A 7,284-nucleotide genomic window follows, 5' to 3' on the forward strand; every position below is an offset into this window, starting at 1 on the left:
GCAGAGCCTGGAACTTTGTAGATCTACCATCATGCGGCATTGTAGCTGTGGCTCCTTGTTTGTCTTACGGCTCTCCAAGCTGGGATTCAAACCAGATTTCAATCTCACAGTAGCACCAGGGACAAGTGCCTGGGCTGCAATGCTCTACTTTGATTATCTTCTCTTAAATCCTATCATTTATATGAAAACGCATACCACGTTTTCAGTGTTTTTCTCTTGTTTCCTTCCTGTTGATTCAGCTGTGAGTAAACAATGCACCTTCTTTATAATATGGAGTGTTTCCAGACCTATGCAGAGCATGAGTCCAGAGTTATGCTATTTAAAAGATGTAGTACTTTTCCAGGACAAACGATAGAAGTGAGCTGCTAATAACATGAAAGCATGTATGATATTAGAAGCCCTATTGGGTTTTCCTCAATACAGTTGACTGAATGTTTTATTGGTTGGGACTTGAATTGTGGGAATACAATATTGTGCTTGTGTAAGTGTTTGGAAATGGAATGTTCTTTCTATAATAGTTTTCAATGGTGGCTATGTGGTGTTCTATTGGCATAGACCTTCATTGTAGGAAACATGTTCCACTGGAAAAGACCTGCCATGTAAGCGGTGGGTTAGGGTGCCCTTTTGGTCACAGGGGTTTCCCATTGACATTGACCCTAATAATGTTCCATTATGGACCTCAACAGTGGAAATTGAATGTTCCACATGGCATGAACCTCAGTTACAGTTTTTATTGGAGCCAACCTGGAATGATTAACAAATGATTCCAGTCAATGGTGTTAATACAGAATTCTACTGACCTCAAACTTGGTGATGAGAATACAGTGATATAGGTTTTGTATGACTAGTGATCCAAAGAGAAGTGTTTTGCTTGCACGGATCACAGATTTTTGTTAGGTAGTTTGGAGATGAAACTCAATATTCTACTGCCAGTTGATAGAAATACCTATTAATGATACATGTCTGGTTCTGTTATTTATAATAGCATAATAAAGGCTGGTTCACACTGAGCATACGATTCAGACGGACACAGGCTGTAGTTCACACTGAGCGAGATTTTCCCTGCATTAGTTCATTCTGATTGGTTTAAAAAAGATAACAATCTTCTGGAGGTTCGGGGAGCCGTGGACACAGCCGCATTTAACTTATACACTCTATAACCTCTTTTTTTTCCTTTTTTTTTTTTTTTTTTTTTATAAACAGCTGATCCACTTCAAAATCACTTGCATTCGCTCAGACTTTGTTGAGCTCACCCGCTCAATTTAACCGTCCCGCTTTCAGTAAACACTGTACGCAGGCTGCTGAGAGACACACATCAAACACGGTTTAAATTCATGAGTTGTTAGTTTTCATTCTGTTTATATATATATATATATATATATATATATATATATATATATATATATATATATATATATATTTATTTATTTATTTATGGTACCGTACATGCTTAATTATTAGTTATTTAGACATTTTCAGCTACATCTACACAAGTATCATTTATTTCAAATAATAAACAGTAAATCGTATTTTAATTGTAAAATTCTAAAGGAAAGGGAAAGGCGTGCGATTGGCTGAACGCAAGTGGCGTCACCAACTTAACCATGAGAAGTTGAAATCTACCGACTCGTCCGCAGCGCCTGCGCTTTAAATGCAAGGTGGTGCGTTCGTACCGTCCGCCTGAATCGTACACCCCGTGTGAACCAGTCATAAATGTACATGGCGATCCCGACACTATTTCAAAACATGAGCTGTAGCACTCTTTAATTTTACCACAGTCAATCATATATTACAACCGATACATAACTAGACAATATTCCAAACTACAGTATGACATAATAATATAACGGAACTTGTTTTTTTTCAGACAGTGTGTTGAAGAACTGAATCTTGAGCACATCATACAGGATACCTTTTTTCATTGATAAAATTACAACTGGGGTCTCGTCATTACAGATATGGCCAAAAGTTTTTGCATCACCCTACAAAATTAACTAAATCGTATGAAACCTGCTGAAGGTTAACATTGAATTGCATACCACTTTGCAGTTTTACAACAGACGCTAATTTAAAAATACATTTCAAAATCTAACATGAAATGCTGTACTACTACTCATATGGCTTCCAGTGGACTTTTGCTATATAATTTTGCAGTTTCTTTGATTGCATGATGTTAAATAAAAGATCTAAATTCTGTTCAGACACATTTTTTTTTAGTGATATCTCAATCCTAAAATTCTAGGTGATGCAAAACTTTTGGCCATAGCTGCATGTTTATCAAAAAAAATAAATAATATATATATATATATATATATATATATATATATATATATATATATATATATATATATATATATATATATATATATATATATACACATACACACACACACACACACACAAACATACACAGTATTAATTTTCAATATTACCAACTGAAAGAAGAAAACTCATCAGTGAAATACAGGTAAGAGGCCAGCATCAAAACATGTTGTTTCAGAAGTAGGGTTTCAATGTGATGCAAAAAAGACTTACTAAATTAGACATTTTCTTTGCATAATTTCAACTGAATGAACAGAACTGCACCAGTTAGTAAAACAGGTCTGTTTTTTTTTTCACCAGATCTTCTTGAGGACTTCAATGAGGACTCCAATAGAATTTATTTTTAGCTTTGAATTAAACAGCAGTCAATTCAGATCCCTTCTTTTCATCACTGACATGACTGCTGCCTCTTATGACTCGAATTAACAGAGGCCTCTTCTTGTCTAGATTGACAAGGGCATTCTCATCCTACCATTTGAGCTACAGTACAATAGCTGAAAGCCCTGAGCACCTGGACCCACCTCTTCCAATGAGCCATTGATTTCTGAGTGACAACCCTGAACCCATTAGCATGCAGCGGGTCACTGCAGAAATTGACTTGGAGCTTTTGCTAAGAGCTAACCAGACAAACAGTCTATACCTCTGCTTAATTGCAGGGCTGACAAGTTGGGTCTTAATGAAGTAGTTTCAGCATCAAGCACACTTCTCCATTTCAAGCCACCAGATGAATAAATTAATGACTGTGTCTGAGTGATGGAGGAGAGGCAGTTGGCAGATGTGTTCCTCTGAGTTGTTTCAGACATGACTGGAGTTCACAGGAAAGCAACAAAGCTAAGAGTATTTCAGGGGAAAAAGGTGAAGTGTAAACATCTTGAAATGGCCATTGAGCCTTGTAGAATAGGGTTATAGGCAATATCGTTTAAGCATGTGAGATATATATATATATATATAATATATATATATATATATATATATATATATATATATTAGTGCCTATAGAAAGTCTACACTCCCTTGAACTTTTTTCACATTTTGTTGTGTCAGTGCCTCAGAGTTTCATGCATTTAAAATTTAATAATTATATATTATAAAATACAACCCCCCCCCCCCCCCCCCCCCCCCCCCCCCCCCCCCGAGTTAATACTTGCTGGAAGCACCTTTGGTAGCAATTACAGCTGGGAGTCTGTTGGGATGGGTCTCTACCAACTTTGCACACCTAGATTTAACACTATTTGACCATTCTTCTTTACAAAACTGTTCAAGCACTGTCCAGTTCCTTGGGGACTGTTGATGGACATTAATCTTCAAGTCATGCCATACATTTTCAATAAGATTTAGGTCCGGCTCTGACTGGGCCACTCAAGGACATTTACCTTTTTGTTCCTTAGCCACTCCAGTGTAGCTTTGGGTCATTATCATGCTGAAAAGTGAACTTCCATCCCAGTTTCAGCTTTCTTGTAGTGGGCAGCAGGTTTTCCTCAAGGACTTCTCTCTACTTTGCTCTATTCGTGTTCCCTTCTATCCTGACAAGTGGCCCAATCCCTGAAAATGAGAAACATCCCCATAACATGATGCTGCCACCACCATGCTTCACAGCAGGGATGGTCAACGATGGGTGATGCGCTGTGTTGGGTTTGTGCCAAACATAACTCTTTGCATTTAGGCCAAAAAGTTCCGTTTTAGTTTCATCAGACCACAAAACTTTTTGCCACATGGCTACAGAATCTCCTGAGTGTTATTTTGCATACTTCAAATGGGATTCAAGGTGGGCTTTCTTGAGTAAAGGCTTCCTTCTTGCCACCCTACCATACAGGCCAGATTTGTGGAGTGCTTGGGATATTGTTGTCACATACACACTTTGACCAGTCTTGGCCATAAAAGCCTGCAGCTCTTGCAAATTTGCCATTGACCTCTTGGTTGCCACTCTGATCAGTCTCCTTCTTGCTCGGTCATCCAGTTGGGAGGGTCGGTCTGTTCTTGGCAGGGTCTTGGTGGTGCAATACACCTTCCATTACTTAATTGTCTTGACTGTGCTCCAAGGGATATTCAAGGCCTTTGATATTTTTTTATACCTATCCCTTGATCTGTTTCTTTCAACAACTTTATCCCGGAGTTCTTTTGAAAGAGCCTTGGTGCTCATGGTTGAGTCTTTGCTTTGAAATGCACTATCTAGCAGAGTGAACCTACAGGAACTGTTGAATTTATCCTGAAATCATGTGACTCACTACAATTTAACCAAAGTGGAAGCCACTTAACTTGGTGTGTGATTATGAAGGCTAATTTAGGATATTACAAGGGCGCTGGACACTTATCCAACCAAGCTATTTCAGTGTTTATTTTTAATTAATTTTCTACAAATTTGTAGAATATTTTTTTCACTTGGAAGTTGTGCTGTAGGCTGTGTAGATACATGAAAAAAAAAAAAAACTATTTTAATGCATTTTAATTCCAGTTTATAAAGCAACAAAAGGTGAAAAATTTGAAAGGGGGTGTGGACTTTCTATAGGCACTAATATATATATATATATATATATATATATATATATATATATATATATATATATATATATATATATATACGAATTGATAACAAATGCTTGTTTTTAAAAAAAAGTTTTTTTTCATTTTTGGAATGGGGCGATGATGATGAAACTACTTTCAAAAGATTTGTATAACACAAGTGTATACAGATACCTGTATGGCCAAAAGTTTCTTTAGGAATGAGACATAATAATAAATAAAAAAAAAAAAAAAAAAAAAAAAAAACCAATATGAACATAATTTAGATACTCTATTTAACATCATGTTATCAAAGGAACTGCAAAATTATATCACAAAAGCCAGTAGCTATAAAAGAAGTACAGTAATTCATGTTAGATTTAAAAGTGCCACATTTTTTAATTTTGGTCAGCTTTTCGTTAAGTATATGGAAAACTACAAAGCGTTGTGCAATTCAATATGTTAACGTAACATTATTCAACAGGTTTCATTTGACTTTATGCAGCAAATTTAATTAATTCTATAGGACGATGGGAAACTTAGTTTTAAACAATAAACAATATAATTAAACAATAAATAATACAATTAACAAATATGATGAAATTAAACAAAAACGTGCATATGCCCTCCTATTTTAAGCAGGGAAGAATCCACCCTCCCCCTTGTCTTTACAAGACACTGGCCATTTAATGGCCACCTCCACCCCTAAAACACAACCACCCACTCTCAAGTCCACAAATGTAAATTTTCACCCTTTTCCATGGGACATGCTTGAGGGTGGGTTGGTCCCACCGGCATTTCCAGGGAGGGACCTAGGACCGGCGAGGAGGGAACCAGACAGCTTGTCCAGGGTGACCACAGTGTAGTCCAGTGACCAGGAGCCAGGACTGGCAGGCAGAGGCGTGCAACTGTGGACCTGCGCAGTGACTTCTGGGATTCCAGGTGGATCACTAAGCAAGGGGAGCAGAACAATCAGCAGGGGGAACGCTAGCGACGTCTGCTCCTTGTGTAGAAACATCTGGGATTCAAGGGGGAGTGGAGCGAGGGACCAGGCAAGCGACTGTACCTGGCTGTGCTGCGACCTGGGAGCCAGGTCAAGCAGAGGGAGGTCACCCCCAGACACAGGAACTTGGAGTTTTACAGCACTGATGCGCTAATTTTTAATAAACACACAAAATAAAGAAACAAAAAACAACAAACAAAACCTAGCTCTATTCAAGCCCTGATTAACACTGACAGGACCTTGACTAACCTGCAGGACAGCTAAGCTGTTTACCTGCCAAAATCAAAATTCAAATTACCACACACAAGGTTTCACACTACCTTCTTTGATGATTGCACACACAACCGGGCTCTTCACTCTGCTGCACTCTTTTAAACCCCCGCACCTGGCACAAATTTGCAATATTTACCAGGTGCGGGTGATAATTAAACAATAAAACAATTAAACAATTAATAAATAATACAATTAACAAATATGATGAAATTAAACAAAACATGCACACGCCCTCTTTTTTTTTAAGCACCTTCTAGTTGGGGAGGGAAGATATATATATATATATATATAATATATATATATCATATATATATTATAATATATATATTATATATATATATATATATACTTGTGTGTGGGTGTGTGTATATGCCGAGAAAAAGTTTGTGGATTTTCACATATTTCAAACCTAAAATGTTATTAGATCCTAATCTAAGTCCTAATAATAGAAAAAGATAACCTGGTTAAACAAATAACACAAAAACATGATATTTTTAAAAAAATTATTTATCCACAAATCATTCAACATTCAATATCCATGTGTGAAAAAGTATGTGAACCTTTCACTATCTGGTGGCACCCCCTTGAGCAGCAATGACTTCAACTAAGCGTTTCCTGTAACTGTTGGTCAGTCTCTCACATCGGTTTTGAGGAATTTTGGCCCATTCCGCCTTACAGAACTTCTTCAACTCTGCGACATTTGAGGGCTTCCTTGATTAGACAGCTCGCTTTAGGTCCTGCCACAGTGTTTAGGTCCGGACTTTGACTAGGCCATTCTAAAATGCAGAATTTCTCCTTCTGCAGCCATTTTTTTGTAGATCTGCTGGTATGTTTAGGAGCATTGTCTTGCTGCATGACCCACTTTCGGCTCAACTTCAACTCACGGATGGCCTGACATTCTCCTCTAGAATATTCTGATACAATGCAGAATTCATGGCTGTGTCAATGATGGCAAGCCGTCCAGGTCCTGCAAAGCTACCCCAAAATACCATGGTTGACGGTTGGGATGAGGTTCTTCTGTTCGATCACATTGTTCCAGAAGTCTTGTGGATCATCTATGTGCTCTTTGGCAAACTTCAGACAGGTTCTCTTTTTAGAGAGCAGTGGTTTCCTCCTGACTATCCTTCCATGAACACCATTCTTGTTCAGTCTTTTTCTGATAGTTGAGTCATGAACGCTCACATTAG

The sequence above is a fragment of the Polyodon spathula genome, chromosome 13 (assembly GCF_017654505.1).
Source record: "Polyodon spathula isolate WHYD16114869_AA chromosome 13, ASM1765450v1, whole genome shotgun sequence".
Lineage (NCBI taxonomy): Eukaryota > Metazoa > Chordata > Actinopteri > Acipenseriformes > Polyodontidae > Polyodon > Polyodon spathula.